A 19,827-nucleotide genomic window follows, 5' to 3' on the forward strand; every position below is an offset into this window, starting at 1 on the left:
TAAGACAAATTGTCTATACATGGGGAAAGTTCAGCACTCTTGCTACTCTCCTTTGATGTGGCTGTCCATTAAAGATGACTGCAATAGCACAGCGCAGAATGCCCAATGAGGTGAAGAAGAATCCTAGAGTGTCAGCTAAAGACTTACAGAAATCTCTGGCACTTGCTAACATCTCTGTTGACAAATTTACGATACGTGAAACACTAAACAAGAATGGAGTTCATGGGAGGACGCCACGGAGGAAGCCACTGCTGTCCACAAAAAATATTGCTGCACATTTGCAGTTTGCAAAAGAGCACCTGGATGTTCCACAGCACTACTGGCAAACTATTCTGTGGACAGTTGAGACCAAAGTGGAGTTGTTTGGATGGAACACAAAACACTATGGAGGTTATTCTGATCGTAACGGCCAAACGTGCGTACGTTCGCCATTAATGTACGCTAGCCGTACGCGGCCATTAGGGTTAGGTCCACCCACAAATCGGCCGCTTGACACATGTCGACTTGTGTAGATTGAGTGTGCTACTGTGTAAAGTCTATGAAAGCACGTAGTGAATGTGTCGACCTGTTTAACAAATACCTACCTTAGCATATATAAGCAGGTCTTACAAAGATTCTTACCTTAAATTAAACAAACCTTTAAATGTAGAGAAGTATAGAAAGATAACCTTCCAATGTGTTTGAGTGCTGTGTGTGGCTTGCAGGTAGTGAATTCATGGTTTTGACTTAATAGACTGCAGCATTGGTTATTACATTCAGGTGTATGTGTTTGAGTAGTAATCCGCGTAAATTAGTTAACCCAGGCGCACGCTGGCATGCGGTATCTGTAGGGGTGGTTTGAGATGTCGGTTGGCGGCCGCCTGTTTTGTGTCCGAAATGAGCGGTGCTTTAGTCGATCGTGCGGTAGTAGCACCGCTCATTTTTGGTGCACACCCCCGTGTACGCCCATATTTACGCCCATTTTCCCTCATTATTTCGGCCGCTCCCATCAACACGCCCCTATGCCGCCCCCATTACCCGTACACTCGCGTACAGTTTTTTTCGCACGTTGAGACCCGGCCGTAAGCGTTGTGGAGTGTTCGCGCCGGCGCATTAGCGTATCTGCACATGCGCAGATCATGAAAAACACCGGGACGTACGCGTACGGCCCGGCCGCTCCAACCAGAATAAGGGCCTATGTGTGGAGAAAAAAAAGGCACAGCACACCAACATCAAAACCACATCCCAACTGTGAAGTATGGTGGAGGGGGCATCATGGTTTGGGGCTGCTTTGCTGCCTCAGGGCCTGGACAGATAAAATTCCCAAGTTTATCAAGACGTTTTGCAGGAGAACTTAAGGCCATCTGTCCACCAATTGAAGCTCAAAAGAAGATGGATGATGCAATAGGACAATGACCCAAATCACAGAAGTAGATAAACAACTGAATGGCTTCAACAGAAGAAAATATGTCTTCTGGAGTGGCCCAGTCAGAGTCCTCACCTCAGCCCGATTGAGATGATGTGGCATGACCTCAAGAGAGTGATTCACACCAGACATCCCAAGAATATTGCTGAACAGAAATAGTTTTTTAAAGAGGAATGGTCCAAAATTCCTCCTGACTCTTGTGCAGGTCTGATTTGCACCTATAGGAAAAATTTGGTTGAGGTTATTGCTGCCAAAGGAAGGTCAACCAGTTATTAAATCCAAGGGTTCACATACTTTGTCCAGCCTGCACTGTGAATGTTTACATGGTGTGTTCAATAATAACATGATAACATACTGTATAATTGTTTGTGTGGTATTAGTTTATGCTGTTTGTCTATTGTTGTGACTTAGATGAAGATCAGAACACATTTTATGACCAATTTATGCAGAAATCTTGGAAATTACAAAGGGTTCACATACTTTTTCTTGCAAATATATAACCACTACTAGGCATCCTTTGGCAACGATGATTACAATTGACATCTGGGGCGAAATGTAATAGGGTGCGATTTTTAGACTTGTGCGATTTTTGGTCAAAAACGGCCGAAATCGCACATTTTCCGAAAATCGCACATTTAATAGGTTGAAAATCGCGGTAAAAAATCGCACTTTTTACCGCGAAATCGCACTTTTAGAAGTGCGATTTTTAGTCACATTTCAAATCGCATCCAGATGTTTTCCCATTATAAAGTATACAACTCGCAAATGTAATAGGGTGCGATTTTTGGTAAATGTTACCAAAAATCGCAAAAAAAATAGACCAGGTTCTGACAGGCGAATTTCACAGAACCATGCACAGATCATTGAAATCTGTGCATGGTCCTGTTAATAAAAATGTGTAAAAGTGTTTTTATTAAAAAAAACGGCGTGGGGTCCCCCCTCCTAAGCATAACCAGCCCCGGGCTCATTGAGCCGGACCTGGTTCCAAAAATACGGGGGGACAAAAAGCATAGGGGTCCCCCGTATTTCTGAAACCAGCCCTGGACTCTTGGACCAGTCCTGGTTCCAAAAATACGGGGGACAAAAAATCTGGGGGTCCCCCGTATTTTGAAACCAGCACCGGGCTCCAACAGCCCACGGTGTCATGCCACAGCCGGGGGACACTTTTTATACAAGGTCCCCCGGCCAAAACATGAGCACCGTGGCTGGTCAGCCTTGGACGGGGTACCTGGAGGAGTGGGGACCCCCCCAATAAAGGGGTCCCCCCCCCCAGGCTTCACCCGTCCAGGGCTGAAGCCCGGGGCTGTCACCGGCGTCCGTGGCCAGTGGACGCCGGCCTGATAGGGTTAAATCGATCATACGTTACATTGCTTTATACCGGAGAACTACAAGTGCCAGCAGACCTCCCCCGCATGCTGGGACTTGGAGAACCACAAGTCCCAGCATGCAGGGCATTAATGGGCCCGCTGGGACTTGTAGTCCACCTGTAAAAAGAATGTTTATAAAAAACACACACAGAGAGAAGTAAAAGTTTATTACACACACACACCTCACTTTTACACCAGCGTTACTTACCATTCCTGGATCCAGCGCTGGTCTGGCTGCTTCACAGCCGGCTCCCCCCGCACTGACAGGCAGCGGGGAGAACCGTCTTTCTCCGTTGCCTCTAACAGCTTCTGTAGCGCTGTTCCAGCGCTACAGAGGCTGAGAGCGCGATTGGCCGATACATCTCCATGGAGACGCATAGCTCAGTCCTGATTGGCTGAGCTATGCGTCTCCATGGAGACGCATAGCTCAGCCAAACGCGCTCTCAGCCTCTGTAGCACTGAGTCCCCCAGACCGGGACTTAGCCCCGCCTACCAGCCAATGATGGTCCAGCATGGGGGTTTTCCCGGACCATCATTGGCTGGTAGGCGGGGCTAAGTCCCGGTCTGGGGGCGGAGCCCCAGATGTAAACAGAACACCGGAGGACGGTGATCGTGGGGAAAATGCTGCAGGGCTCCCGTGGGAAGCGCTGAAGACGTCTGTGGTGAGTATGATTTCTCTCCACAGCCTCCCCTCTGGATTCTACTGGACAAGGGGACCGAAGCTTCGTGTCAACATAGGTGAGTATGGATGAATGGGCTTGGTGTGTATTAAAGTTGTACTGTCTGTGTGTGTGTGTTTTTATTTAACTATTTGTAGTACTGTGGGACTACTAGTCCCAGCGGGCCCTTTATTGCCCCACATGCTGGGACTTGTGGTTCTCCAAGTCCCTGCATGTGGTGCAGGCTTGCTGGGACTCATAGTTCCACAGCAATACACAATAGGATTTTATCTATTTTTTTACACCATTAATCAGCTCGATGCCCACAGTCCAGGGGCATCGAGGACAGCCCCGGGCTTCAGCATGGGCAGGTAAGTTCTGGAGGGGGGGACCCCTTCTTTGGGGGGGTCCCCACTCCCCCAGGGCCCCTGCCCATGCTGACCAGTCAGAGGGCTGAATGCTTTGGCCGGGGGGACTTGTATAAAAAGTCTCCCCCCCGGCTGTGGCATTACCCTGCTGGCTGGTTGGGCCCGGTGCTGGTTCTTGAAATACGGGGGACCCCCAGTCATTTTGTCCCCCGTATTTTGGGAACCAGGACCGGCCCTTGAGCCTGGTGCTGGTTTTATAAAATCATGGCAACCCCAACTTGATTGTTCCTTTGATTTTATGAAACCAGGACCGGCTCTTTCAGCCCGGGGCTGGTTATGCTCAGGAGGGGGGACCCCACGCCGTTTTTTAAAAAAAAAAATTTTTACCCAAACTCGCATATATGAAAATGCGCACATTTTCATGACTGAAAATGCGCACATTTTCATGACTGAAAATCGTCCGAAATCGCGTCAAATCGCATTTTTTGCCGCTAATTCGCATCTCATTACATATGCGAATTCGCGGCAAAAAACGCGATTTTTAAAGGTGCAATTTCTGGCGAGTTTGGAACTCGTCCAAAAATCGCACCCTATTACATTTCGCCCCAGATGGCTAAGCTCCTTAATAAAGGTACATGATTTGGGACTGAAATGTCGGGGCAGATGTACGTTAACCCAGAGCTGGCCCTAGCCTAAATGACGCCCTAGGCAAGATTTTGGCTGGTGCCCCCTAGCACCGCCACTAGTTCCGCCTCTGACCCTGCTCCCCTTTCCCAGCACCATCAACCCTCATCATAGCAGTCATCATTTTGGTGCTCCTACCCGCAATATTTTAAATAGAAACAGTGCACTCATTTGGTGTGCAGCCCAAACAGGGGTGTGTTCTTGCTGGGAAGGGGCAGCCCAATTCAAATTATGCCACACAGTAGTGCAACTTTTTTTACATTATATCATCCGATGGTGTCCCTTATTCATGTTACATCACACAGTAGTACCACTTTACCTTATATACATTACTCCTCACATTATTCACATTATATCCTTAGAAAAAAAACCTGAGAAAATATTGTATTTTTAGCACCTCCATGGCCACACTGCAACCCAGCACAAAACAGTGTGTGCTGGGCAGAAGAGAAGAGCTTCAGCTGCTGCTGTCACTTAAGGGGAGGGGCCCCGGCGCCCCCACTAGGCCCTTCCATCAGACTTTGGCCTGGATATTTTGTACCCCCTACCCCTATCTCTCGGCACCCCTGTAATGCCCCCTGTAATGCCACCACACGGTAATGCCCCTTACACATTATGCCAACCTTTATAAATACCCTTTATACACATAATGACACACATAATGCCCCTTACACATATGTTGCACATTATTAATGCCCTTATACACATGACACACATAATGCCCATTACACATATGTTGCACATTATTAATGCCCTTATACACATGACACACATAATGCCTGTTACACATATGTCGCACATTATTAATGCATTTATACATGACACACACAATGCCCCTTACACATACCGCAGACAGCACTTGCATAGCCACTAATACTGTGACCTCTGCCTCTGCTTGGATACAGATGTTTCCGCATACATCTTGCCTCAATAGGCCATGCAGCTCCTGGTCAGTTCTGCTAACGTTGGGTGCCCTTTTTGCTGAAAATTCATCTTATTTGCATTGTTATGTGACCAGGACATACAAGGAGCTTCTGGTGATTAAAATGATATGCAGCATGCCTATATTCTGTGTGCGACTGTGGCTGTACCTGCATACGGAATGCTATGTTACAGTGATTTCCATGAATACACTATTTCATATGCAGATACAGCCTCACTCACACACAGAATATAGGCATGCTGCATATCATGTTAATCAGCAGAAGCTGCTGGTGCCCCTAGGCATTCCAAATGCCCAAGGCATTTGCCTAGTTTGCCTATGCCTAGGGCCGGCTCTGCGTTACCCCTTTATTTACGTTGGATTTGATGGCTATCAATAAATGACTATCTTGATATAAATATAAATATCACAAGGCTGATTTGTGATACTGGCGAGTTCTCACTATTCCACACTATTGTATGCGGATTACCTTGACTGTATATATATATATAAATAAATAAATATATATATATATATAGATATATATATACATGTATCCTGAATATGGTCTTCAGGACTCTTGCACCCGGAAGATGGGCTCAGCCCAAAGCGGCGTAATTACTAATAAAGCCCTTCATTCTGCATTTGGAAGCATTTATAAAACTATATCATTTTTAGTTAATAAATATTTAATTATTCGTGAAACTGTCTTTATATATATTTCATTACTGTATTATAGGACTGACATGGAAAACGTAGATGGCTAAAATAGTTTAAAAGTCCATATTATTAGTGCTTTAATGTTAATTCTCAAGTCAATGATCCATATGTATTCACATATCCATGTTGCACCTGTTCCTAAATTATTGAATTGTTTATCTAGTAATATTGCCACTATTAGCCTTTGCATTGATTCTTGGAAATGTATTTGTTCAGACTACTTTTGTTTGTGTGCATTGGCATTTACTATACAGATGTAGCACTGCTCATTCAGTACTGGAGCTCGCCAGACCACCACCACTGGTGAGCTGACGCTACATCTGACTGGGACGCGCATCCCAGTTTCCAGTCGGCGGGGGACGGGAACCCTGCCCTTCTCCACTTCAGGGAGACGGGCAAGGTTAGGGGGGTGAGGAGGTGGGGGACCACGTTGGGGACAGACGGCAAGGCGGCGGGATCCCATGGGGAGCTCCATTGTAAGGGGACACATGCGCGTCTCATGCGCACATCTCCTTCCAGCGGCTGGCGGGGGCTGGTGGCTGGTGAATCTACCGCCAGCCCCTGCGTGAATGACAGGCGCTTCATCTGTATCCACTGGTAGGGATTCTATATTTTATTTATTTCTTGACTATCATTAGTAATGCTTGTTCAAAGGGCATGATATTATGCTATTACAGATAGGGGATGTATTTTTAATGTAACTTGCTACTGAGAATAAGGAAAATGTGCACCCTTATTATTCAGCCAGTTGTCAGGGTTTTTTACAGCATTCTGCTATGAACTATAAACCAATCACCGGGTTTCCGCGACGAGGGTATCGCTAGCAAAACCTGGTGATACCCCATAGAAGCCAGCGATGCACTAACATCCGTAGCTACCGCATCGATAATAATCACATATGCACTAACATATGCGATAATTTTTGCAAAGGACAGCTCTTCCGTTAAAAGCCGCCCTTTGTGATGCAGCCGGCAATGTGGCAGCGGGACCTCAATGGCTCCCCTCTCCTTCTGTGCCTTGTCTTGCCGGCTCCTCCTCCTCCCTGCACCCAGAAGGGGAAGCGTGGTGCTAGTAGTGAAGAAGCTACTGCGCATGCACCAGTCCAGCAACCTCTGCCAGCGGGGACCAGCAGGCACCAGCGGAGAGAACAGCAATGAGTGCCCAGTATCACGGCAGCCCCCTCCTCCACAGAGGTAAGAGGCCTCACTGTATATAACAGTTGTACGTTCTGGCCCTGATTCTGGTTCACTCGCAAAAGCAAATTCTCTATTTAGTGGACAAAACCATGTGCACTGCAGTCGGGGGGGGGGGGGAATGTAACACCTTTATTTATACTCACCTAGCTCCCGGGGTCTATGGTGGCCATCGGCACCGGCACACCTGTGCGATGCATCCTTGGGACTAGGGATGCTGCTGAAGAGGAATCCAGTGGATGCTAGGGGACTGTCGGAGGACCGCATGGGGACCAGGTATGTTTAAAAAAATCCAAAATCCAAAAAATTCAAAATGCTTATAGTCCCAGCATGTCGGATAAGGAATACTCAATCTGTACATGTTTAAAACCAATTCCTGTCACAACCCAGCATCTGTAGTGCACTTTGGGCCTAATTCAGCATGTGTGGTACCATGTATCCATAGATGTTGCAGAGTAGTTGCAGTTACATTGATATGAAGCTGGCATTTGGGGGCTGAAACATGGCATTTTCCTGGTTTGTTTGTGAAAGTGCAGGCGTATGCAGGCATGTCCAGGCTTTTTTCAGGTGGGACTCTGACGTCAGTGATGACTACTTCCAGCCTGATTCTTAAGCAGATTAGTGGAAGCTCTAGACTGGTACAGATGGTTCGCTTTTTTGCTAACTGCAATTTTGCAGGGGGCAGCTATTCTCTCTGTCAGTGGAGTCAACTTTTTGATCGCAGGCAACTGCTTTTTGTCTAAATTGCAATCTATGCTGAATTAGGCCTAATATGTGTGTTACTGGTTCCACTGTGATGTTCTCGCCACTTACAAACGTAGATGGGATACATTTTGAAGAGGAAGAGAAGCAGAAAACAAAATGCACAGTGCTTATCTCCCATCATTTAGGTTAGCGAATAAGGACAAATGCACAAACCAGAAGCGGGCAGGATCACACACCACAATGACATATTCTGTACTTTATATATACTGGACATCACTTGTCCCTTCCCTCTCCTCAAAGCACCCGTAGAATGCTCTAGCAGATCTGCCTAGCCCACACTCACTAATGCACTGCAAAACAGTATTCAATAGGACATACAGTACCTTGAAACCTCATTGGTTGAAAGCAATTGGGAGTTCCAATAGAGGCATAAAATTATGTATGTCCCACGTAAATAGAGGATGTTGGAAGGTATGAATCCTAGGAAATCTTGGGAAAAGGGTACTGGCATTATTGGAGGTGACATTATACAAGGGGGTGACACAAAAATAGAAAAGCTGCTCTGCTATATTGGTGTCACCCCCTCAGATGGTGTCACTGAGCAATGGTGATAGTGGTAATGCAGCCACAATTGTTGGCAGCGCCGCCTGAAGCATACTTTGCAGGGCCGCCGACAGGGGGGTGCTGTGGGTACAGCTGTCCCGGGCCCTGGCCTTTGGAGGGGCATGGGCAGCTGCCTACAGCGGCAGCATGACACCCCCCATACCTGCGGCTGCACACCGCCTCCCCCATCCGGTGTCCCGCCAGCCAGGCATGCACAATGCACAGTGCAGCCTGCAGAGAACCGAGCCCAAGACACAGAGGAGCTCGGAGTAATGGTACTCTGGGCGGTAGGTAATGGCACTCGAGGGGGGGGGGGGGTAGGTAATGGTACTGGGGGGGGGGGGCGGACAGAAGGTCAGTCCCGGGCCCCAAGATTCCTAGTGGGGCCCTGATACTTTGGACACTCCAGATGTGCATACTGCAGCTCTTACAGTGGGCAGTGGTGTAATTCCCAATGATGGTGACTCCATCCACTCTGCATGACATGCACATAGGAATCGTGGTTAGTACAGGGCATAGTAAAGTCCAGTTATGGAACTGCATGCACACTTCATCCACATTGTGATGCCACTTTAAAAGTGTGAAACTATTTTTCATAAGCTGAAATCCCTTCCATGAGACAGAAAGTGGCATCTGTACATTTGTAAATTTAACAAACAGTTTCATTGGAAAGTTTCTCTGATAGAAATGCTAGCAGGAAAACAACAAAAAGCATAAGGGATTGTGGTGCCAGGTAAAAGCAATGTTTTGAGGGGAGTTCTAATTCACATGGGATGTTGCTATGGGCAACAAATCAGAATCAAATTCCTTATTTAGCACCTTTTAGAAAATATTACATAGCATCTGATTGGTTGCCCATAGCAACATCCCATGTGAAATAGACCCCCTCAGAGAGTAGATTAGGATGGTGAGGGTGTAGCACATTGTAGATAGCATTGCTGGCGCTACAGTATGTGATTTAGAGACTTTCAGGCAGTCTGTTTGGCTGTAGTAGGGAATTCCATACATTAGTTGTGGCACAGGAGAAATTTTGTAGGCACTTATAAAAGTAAGTTAAATTAATACATACTTACCGACTTTCTGGTTGCCCTTTCCGGGAGTGAAAAGGGGTGGAGAGGAGGCGGAGCCACATGGGCGGCTACTTGTTGGGGGCGTGGCCAGAGCGATATCACCGGTTTAGCCACGCCCCGACGTGCAATGCCGTTTTTTTATGGCATTGCATGCGGTGGGCAGGGCTAAAACGGTGCTATTCGCGTCATTTGACCCGTGGACCCCCCGCCGAGGGTTGCCCCTCTTTCCGGGGGGCCGGGAGAGGGACCCGATTTCCGGGTGGAGAGGAGGTGGAGCCACATGGGCGGCTACTTGTTGGGGGCGTGGCCAGAGCGATATCACTGGTTTAGCCACGCCCCCGACGTGCAATGCCGTTTTTTATGGCATTGCATGTGGTGGGCGGGGCTAAAACGGTGCTATTCGCGTCATGTGACCCGTGGACCCCCCCGACGAGGGTTGCCCCTCTTTCTGGGGGGCCGGGAGAGGGACCCGATTCCCGGAACCTCTTGGCCATTCCGGGAGGGTAGGCAACCCTGAATGAATGTTAGGGCTAAATACTGTATGTTATTAAATATAAAGGCCTTAGAACTGTGGAAGCTCTATTTCTGGGTGCACAAAGCATTCTAATGTGGGAAACAATGCAACTTCAGCAAAATTACTTTAAGTTCTTTACTTCCAGGTTTACCTGCTAATAATACTGAAGTCACAGGCAGAAGAGAAAGTGTATAACTTGTTTTGTGTGTGCTGTGTTGGTGACACCTACAGGCTGATACTGCATTTGCATTTTTCTTGAATTGAAAAAATATTGTACTTGTACATGTGTTAGGGCTGAATATATTCAGTTGACCACAGAAAAGAGCAAGGTTTCTGCAGATTATAATTATTAAAGAACTCTTTATCCATCCCTTGGTAGTGCACGACAGATTTTGGGGCCTGATTTTAGTTAAATTGCAAAGGCTAATTCTCTCTCTAATGAACAGAACCATGTGCACTGCAGGCAGTGCAGATGTAACATGTGCAGAGAGAGTTATGCGGTGTACACACGGTCCGATTTCCTTTCCGATGTTGACGATATAGTCAACATCGGATCGGCATCGGATCAACATCGGATGCAGATCGCAAGGGTTTTAACCCTTGCGATCCCGATCCGATCCCGATGCGCGTTCACGTATCGGAAGCCAGAAAGTCTTGGCTGCCTTGTCTATATAGTGCAGATCTGCACTATATAGTCAAGATAGGATGCAAATCGGATGTGCCTTAAGATTCTATCCACGATCCTATCTGATCAGATCATGGATAGGATCTTAAGGCACATCTAACTAGTGTACACACCATTAGATTTGGGTGTTATTTTGTTTCTGTGCAGGGTAAATACTGGCGGCTTTATTTATACACTGCAAAATAGATATCAGTTTGATGTAGGGTTACCAACTCATCCCTTTAATCCGGGACACATATTAATTAAACAGGTTCCGTGGCTGGCTTTCACCTGGGGTGAAATGTAATAGGATTAGAGATTCAGAAAGTGAGAGATTTGGTAAGAAATCTCCAGTTTTTTTTAAAGCGGCAATCATTTACACAGCAAAATCACACTGGTTTTGCAGTGTAAATGATTGCCGCTTTAAAAAAACTGGAGATTTCTCACCAAATCTCTCACTTTCTGAATCTCTGATCCTATTACATTTCACCTCTGGTTTTAAACTGCCACGCCTCAAGACTCCATTTCACCTGGTTTTAAACTGCCACAGAACCTATGTAATAATTATGTGTCCCGGATTAAAGGGATGAGTTGGTAACCCTAGTTTGATGTACAAGCCACACCCAAATCTAACTCTCTGCACATGTTACATCAGCCCCACATGCAGTGCACATGGTTTTGCTTTTGAGAGTGAACCAGAATCAGGCCCTTGATGTGTAAAAGCTTTCAGATTGAAGAGAAATACCAACCAATAAGCTCCTGTCAAAAACAGCATGAAACATGACATGACAGATTCACAGATTGATCTATACTATTACTAAGAGGTAAATTCACTAAAGTTTCTAAAAATAAAAAGAGGTTATGTTGCCCATAGCAACAACATGGTATGTATTTAGACATGCAATTAAAATTGCAAAGGACAGCTCTCTGTGACAGGACTTCCAGGTTTATGATTCACAATTTCTTATGCACATGCGCAATGTGTCAAGGAAGCCATGGGGGGTGATGAGAGGGATATAATTTGGGGAAATACAAAAGGAAGCCCACATGCTTCTATTGGGTACCACCCCATAAAGATGGTGTTTCCCACCAGGACCCAAACTCTGAGTTTTGGCCACATTTACCAAGGTAAAAAAAGACCATTACAGTAAGCTAGCCAAAGCCTACAAGGTGGCGCAGTGTGTGAGCACTGATGTAGGGTGGATGTACGTATTGCGTGTGTGTGACAATAGGTTATTGTTTGTTTGTTTGTGTGTGTGTGTGTGTGTGTGTGTGTGATAATAAGTAATTGTTGAGAGTGTGTGCGTGCAGGGCCGGCGCCACCACTAGGCAAATCTAGGCATTTGCCTAGGGCGCGGGCCACTGGAGGGCGACATTTTGCCCCCCGTGCCGCGGGGGTACCTGTCCTGCGGCGCTGTGTATTTAAAGCTGGCGGCGGAGGCAGCGAGGGGTCCCTGCAGTCAATAAGAAATAACGAGCGCTATCCGCGGGGCTATGCGGAAGCGCTTCTGTTGTGAAAACACTGTCCGCACGCTGATTGGCTGAGATTTAGCCAGTCAGCGTGCGCCGTGCGGCCAGTGTTTTCACAACAGAAGCGCTTCCGCATAGCCCGGCGGATAGCGCTCGTTGGACTCTCTGCCACCGCCACCAGCTTTAAATACACAGCGCCGCAGGACAGGTACCCCCCCTCCCCCGGCACAGGGGCGCCCCCACCCCGACTCACCTGGGGCGCTCCGGTGCCTTGCACCAGCCCTGTGTGTGTGTGTGTGTGTGTGTTAGACAATAGGTTATTGTTGAGTATGTGTGTGTGTCTGTGACAGTGACAGCTGTATGCATGTGTGTGACAGTGGGTGACTGTGCAATTAATTGCATGCTAAAGGGTAAGGATAACAACAAGCAGCTGCCCATGGGCGCTTGATTCTAGGGGCCTTTGAGCAGAGGCATTCTGGGTCAGTGCATTTGCCCCAGGCCAGTGCCTTCAGAGCTTATTGGGAGGCAAGTAGCAGATGCTATCTGACTACTCTGATTGTGAATGATACAGAATAACTAGGCGTCAATCTCTACCTGTCTACCAGTCTGCAGCCACACAGTGAATGACTGATTGGTGGATCGCTGGAGTTATCTGCCAATCAGTGTGCTTAGGTCCATTTAGTGTATGGATGTATGTGGAGGGACAGTGCAGAACTACAGGAGAGTAAGTAATTTGTTTACAAGAATGGGTAGGCAGAGGTTCAGGTGCATTGCTTTGCCCAGGGTCTGCAATGGCCCTACACCAGTTAGTTGTTAGAGTACTTAATGGAAATTCTGGTTGAAGGACAGGATGTTATAAGGATCATAAGGCTGTAGGACATGATGTCACTTTGGGCCTTATTCTGGTTGGTGCGTACATTTCCGTATACTTTCAGATGGCGTTTTTTAGCCGTCTGCGCATGCGTGGGGAACGCTATGCGCATGTGCCACGCATGTGCCACGCATAAGTCTACGTACTTCTCACTAATACCGTACAGAAATGTGCACCTCAATCACTCGGGAAATATGGGCGTATTATGGGCGTCATTCGGAAATACACAGGGGCGTACTTTTAAAGTGGGCTAAACTGGGCGGAAACATGGGCAGACACGGGGGAGTGCACTTATTTTGGTAGGCGTGCATTCGGATAGCACGCCGAATGCACGCGAACAAAAAGGCAAGAAATATGCGGTGTCCATAAGCAAGTATTGCTTTGCGGACACCACTCGGTCATGCGCTAGGCAATCGGAGCGCCTAATCAGGACGGCCGCACCTCAACCAATGTCAGCTGAACACAATACAATCACCTCCTTTACTCATTACTTGTTAATTACACGCTTGTCACTGCTTCAATTGGAACCATTGCAGCTTAAATGGACACATATACCGGTGTACTCATTACTCACTGACACACTTCCCAGGTCAACGCACACACACACCGGTGTACTCATTACTCACTGACACTTCCAAGGTCAACGCACACACAGGTGTACTCATTACTCCCAGACACACTTCCCAGGACACCGCACACACACAGGTATACTCATTACTCCCTGTCACATTTCAGAGGTCACCGCAGACACACAGGTGTACTTATTACTCACTGACACACTTCCCAGGTCACCGCACAAACACAGATGTACTCATTACTCACTGACGCTTCCCAGATCACCTCACAGACACACTTCCCAGGTCACCGCACACACACAGGTGTACTCATTACTCACTGACACACTGCCCAGGTCACCGCACACACACAGGTGTACTCAAAACTCAGTGACACACTTCCCAGGTCACCGCGCAGACACAGGTGTACTCATTACTCACTGACACACTTCCCAGGTCACCGCGCAGACACACAGGTGTACTCTTTACTCACTGACACACTTCCCAGGTCACAGCGCACACACACAGGTGTACTCATTACTCACTGACACACTTCCCAGATCACCGCACAGACACACAGGTGTACTCATTACTCACTGACATACTTCCCAGGTCACCGCACACACACAGGTGTACTCATTACTCACTGACACACTTCCCAGGTCACCGCACACACACACAGGCGTACTCATTACTCACTGACACACTTCCCAGGTCACCGCGCAGACACACAAGTGTACTCTTTACTCACTGACACACTTCCCAGGTCACAGCGCAGCCTGCCCAGCTGCACACTACCCAGCGTAACACCTACATTGTCATCAACCGCCACCCACATATTACAAACCAGCAGCATCACCCTGTCCGGGACCTGCGATCAGAGAAGTCACGCAGGAAACACAGGGCAAATGCAGGAAACTCACAGTCTCGCGGGAACTGCCGCAAGAGCACATTCCGCACAGTGCTGCAGAGTGCGCACGATGCCTGCTGCAGCCACAACCGCCAAGCTCCCACTCCCCTCACAGCCGCTAAGCCGCTTACTACCTCCGCGCTGCCAAAAGTGCCGCTACCATTCCCTCCAGCCGCGACCGCCAAGCTACCACTCCACTCACAGCTGCAAACAGGGGCGTAGCTAAGGGTTCATGGGCCCTGGTGCGAAAGGTCAGCTTGGGGCCCCCCTACATACAACAAAGCCAAAAGCGGCATCATGCGGAACGGTCAAAGATGATGACCGTTCATACATTTAGCCTGCTATCATTTGGATAGCAGCGCCGATATGGACAGGGACGAGTCCTTTACCGCATGCTGGCTCCATCATACATTGGGGAGAAGTGGTATCAGTGCACATAACGTGCGCTGATACCCCTTCTCCCCCATAACGATCTGCCCCAGTATTTGATAAATGCAGCCCCTAGATTGGCTGGTACTTATCGGCAGGACAGCGTTAACCTGGAGGTCAGTATCGGGCCCATAGTGAAATACTGGGTGATTTCACAAAATATATCGTCAATGTCAACATCCAGGAGTGTAGCTGTCATTGACGATATCTTCAGATTGTGCTGCCTGTACAGACCACAGAGGACATCACTAAAGACCCGCAGGACCGCGCCTCATTAAGGTTATAGAGCAGGCATGTCCAACGGTGGCCCTCCAGATGTTGTGAAACTACACATCCCAGCATGCTTTGCCACAGTTTTGCTATTAGAGAATGCTAAAACTATTGCAAAGCATGCTGGGATGTGTAGTTTCACAACATCTGGAGGGCCAACGTTGGACATGCCTGATATACAGTAGAGTCTAATTCAGCATTGACAGCTAATTAGTGTATTTGCAAAACAATTATCATCGAACAACTGCGACTGCGTACCGTATGCATCACACAAGCCTGAGGGTGAATAGTAACAAAGTGCATATTGATCATAAACACAATCCCCATCATTTACCCCTACATTTTACACCCCCCACCCGCATTCAATGAGTCCCGTCACAGCACCTTCTATGCCCACCCTACAGTACTCCCCCCACCAGCAGCAATAAAATAACTTATTTTTATTGTGGTCTCAGCTACTTATCTGTTCCTATCCTGCCCTTTTTCTGGCTGGATGGCGGCTTTCTCCCTGCAGTGGCATGCAGCCCGGTTCTTCTGACGCTCGCACTAGCTCAGTCTCACTTGCTAAGAGGAGCTCACGTAAAGAGGGCTACCGGCTACTCTAACATAGTAGCAAAGTAAAAGAGCAGCCAGAAGTGTACAGCTGCCGCGACTATGTATGTCCTCCATAGCCGCCATTATGCTTGCCTCCTTCAGCCAGCCATGTATATGCAGAGAATGGATGTGCCCCCGCAGGAGACACAGACAGAGGCCGGGCTGTGACGTCTCCGCTTCCTGCAGCCTCCCCTTGCTCACAGCTGCAGTGTAGGAAGCAGGGAGATGGCAGAAGCCAATCACAGTACAAGAGGCGGGACATCACTGATGCAGACGGTGAGTGAGTGACCTAGCCTGGATCCTGTACAGTCACATATTCTCTGTCAGGTCTGATGCTGTCAGCGGCCGGACAGTGGCGGGGGTTGGGCCCCCTGGCTCAGGGGCCCGGTCGCAGTTGCGATCGCTGCGACCCCTGTAGCTACGCCACTGGCTGCAAAGCCACCCACTACCACTGTGCTTCCGCTACCCTGACCACTGCATTCAACTCTCCGCCGCCTGCTACCTCAGCACCGGCAAGGACTCCTGGTACCCTCACGCCAGCCACTAGCCGGAAACCTGCTGCCTGCGCACCTGACAGGATCTCTTACTATACCACCAATGGATAACAGGTACCATTTTTAAAACAATACACTATTCCACCAATGCCTACACTGTATTCACCATAGCCAGCATCACCCCTCTGAAATATCCAATCCAACACACCCCTTCCTGGTACCACCTCCCCCACCCCAAAACAATAACACACACACTCTCTTTGCACCACTATACCACCAACACCTGCACTCTACACTTAGCCAAAGTATCATACACCACCCCACCAAAATCCCTAACCCAACACACCCCTTCCCGCCAACACCATCCCCCCACCCCATAATTAAACACATTCATCCACAAATAACAAACATAATTCACATTATAATATATTTCTAACTTTAATGGGGCGTAGCCCCTTACGACGGTGTGAAGGGCGCCCGTAGGGCGCGATGAAACACCTAGTATTAATAATACAAATACACATGTCACTTCTACATGTATCAATTAAACCACACATTTGGGGGGGAAAAATAAACATTTATTACATCAACTTATAAAATAAAATAGAAACCGTCACAAATTAAAAGGTACCATTGCAGGAATAAAAGTAAATAATATATAATAAATACATGTATTGTAGACATACATAGCCACAGCAGAATCATTAGGAACACATCAGGTGGCTTCACAACAAAAGTATAGCACCAACACTTCAAGTACAGCACACAGTAATGGTAGCCGAAACAGGGCAACAGGGGAACCAAACATGACATTCGAAACGAGGGCAAATGTGGGGACCCTCTGCACGGAATTGGACACAGGAAGCTGACACACACAGCTCAATGAAAGATTTGGGAAGACATAAGGGTGGAGATTAATGTGGACACAAGTTCATCTGCGGGCACGTTTGCCCCTGGCAGGCTCCTTGCCACGTGCAGCAGCTCTTCGGCCACGGCCACGGTCAGATGGTGGGCCAGGTGGAGCAGATGCTGGGGAGGGGGGGGGGGTGGTCTTCCCCCTCTGGCAGCAGGGAGTGCTGATGGTGGGAATGCACCAGAAACGGCTGACAATAGGACCCTATTGCTGGCAACTAGCTCCACCATAAGCTCATTATGGTGGAGGAGGAGGTCATTTTGGCGCAGGGCTTGATCAGCCAGAACCTGCAGGCTAGCAGCAATACTCTGGTGGCTGCTGACCAAACCCTGCAAGACCTCCTCGGTCCTACGCACCCGCTCTGATGCCGACTCTCCCTGCTGCTGAATATGGCTAAGCACCTGCCCCCAGCTGCTAAATTCAGCCGCGATCAGTGGCTGCTGCTGCTGCACGGGCCTGGTACTGGTGGCAGGTGGCACAGACTCCTCAACCTCCTCAAGAGATTCTTGACCAAGCGGTGGGGATGCTGGTGAAAGAGAACATTACAATTACAACACATTCCATGCAAAATTAGAACCAGCTACTTATGGCATGGCAAATAATTACCTTCAAGCAAAGAAGCCATGACTTCCACTGGGGCCTCGCTGTCCATGGTGCTCACCTCCCGGACCTCCTCGACTGCAATGCAGCACTCTGCCATCTCTTCCAGGGGGGGTGAGCTTTAGCTTTGATGGCATGGGGCCAGCCCCAGAGGTGTGGCTGTGTTCCCACCGCTGGGTCAATTTCTTCTTGAGGTTCGTTTTGAAGTCGTGCCACCTGCAATCAAAGTTTACATATTAATACATGTCACTCCTCATGTTTGCTGTAGCACCCATTGCAATCTGCAACAGATTACAACATGTGCCTCATGACACCAAACTTACATTATATTAAATTTGAAAACCAACCCTTAGAATATACACTCACACTCACCATACAATAACTATCAATTAAATGAAATGGCAAATATGTCTGTGCCTCCAAGCAACGTGACCGGCCATTGACCTACTCCATCTAACATCTAATGTAAACATTACTGGTCTTGTACTGCTCAAATGTAACACACATGAACTTGCCTCTTCTTAACGTGCTCCGTCTCACGAACTCAGGGGCTGGCTGGCAACTTTTAGCCTGGGGGGCAAGTCAAGAGCACTGGCCCATAAGTAGCGCATAAGTGGCCCATAAGTAGCGCATTGTTAAATGCAGGTTTTTAATTAAATAAATAAATAAATAAAGAACAAGACACCACAGGCTGCACCCCTGCGTAAAAGACAGGACACCACAGGCTGCTCTCCTGCATAAATAAAGAACAGGACACCACAGGCTGCTCTCCTGCATAAATAAAGAACAAGACACCACAGGCTGCAACCCTGCATAAAAGACAGGACACCACAGGCTGCACCCGCTGTATAATATAACAATTGTAATGCCATGACACAAATTATTATACAGGGGGAGCAGCCTGTGGCGTCATTGCATTATTATTATTATTATACAGAGGGAGCAGCCTGTGGTGTCATGGCATTACTTTTATATTATACAGGGGGAGCAGCCTGTGGTGTCATGGCATTATTATTATGCAGAGGGAGCAGCCTGTGGTGTCATGGCATAATGCCATGACACCACAGGCTGATCCCCCTGTACAATAATAATTATGACACCACAGGTTGCTCCCCCTGTATAATATAAAAGTAATGCTATGACACCACTGGCTGCTCCCTCTGTATAATAATAATGCAATGACACCACATGCTGCTCCCGCTGTATAATAATAATGCAATGACACCACAGGCTGCTCCCGCTGTATAATAATAATGCAATGACGCCACAGGCTGCTCCCGCTGTATAAAATAATAATAATAATGCCATGACACAAATTATTATACAGGGGGAGCAGCCTGTGGTGTCATTGCATTATTATTATACAGAGGGAGCAGCCTGTGGTGTCATGGCATTACTTTTATATTATACAGGGGGAGCAGCCTGTGGTGTCATGGCATTATTATTATGCAGAGGGAGCAGCCTGTGGTGTCATGGCATAATGCCATGACACCACAGGCTGCTCCCCCTGTACAATAATAATTATGACACCACAGGTTGCTCCCCCTGTATAATATAAAAGTAATGCTATGACACCACTGGCTGCTCCCTCTGTATAATAATAATAATGCAATGACACCACATGCTGCTCCCGCTGTATAATAATAATGCAATGACACCACAGGCTGCTCCCGCTGTATAATAATAATGCAATGACGCCACAGGCTGCTCCCGCTGTATAATATAATAATAGTAATGCCATGACACAAATTATTATACAGGGGGAGCAGCCTGTGGTGTCATTGCATTATTATTATACAGAGGGAGCAGCCTGTGGTGTCATGGCATTACTTTTATATTATACAGGGG

This window comes from Crinia signifera, chromosome 4, assembly GCF_055691185.1.
Source record: "Crinia signifera chromosome 4, ASM5569118v1, whole genome shotgun sequence".
Classification (NCBI taxonomy): domain Eukaryota; kingdom Metazoa; phylum Chordata; class Amphibia; order Anura; family Myobatrachidae; genus Crinia; species Crinia signifera.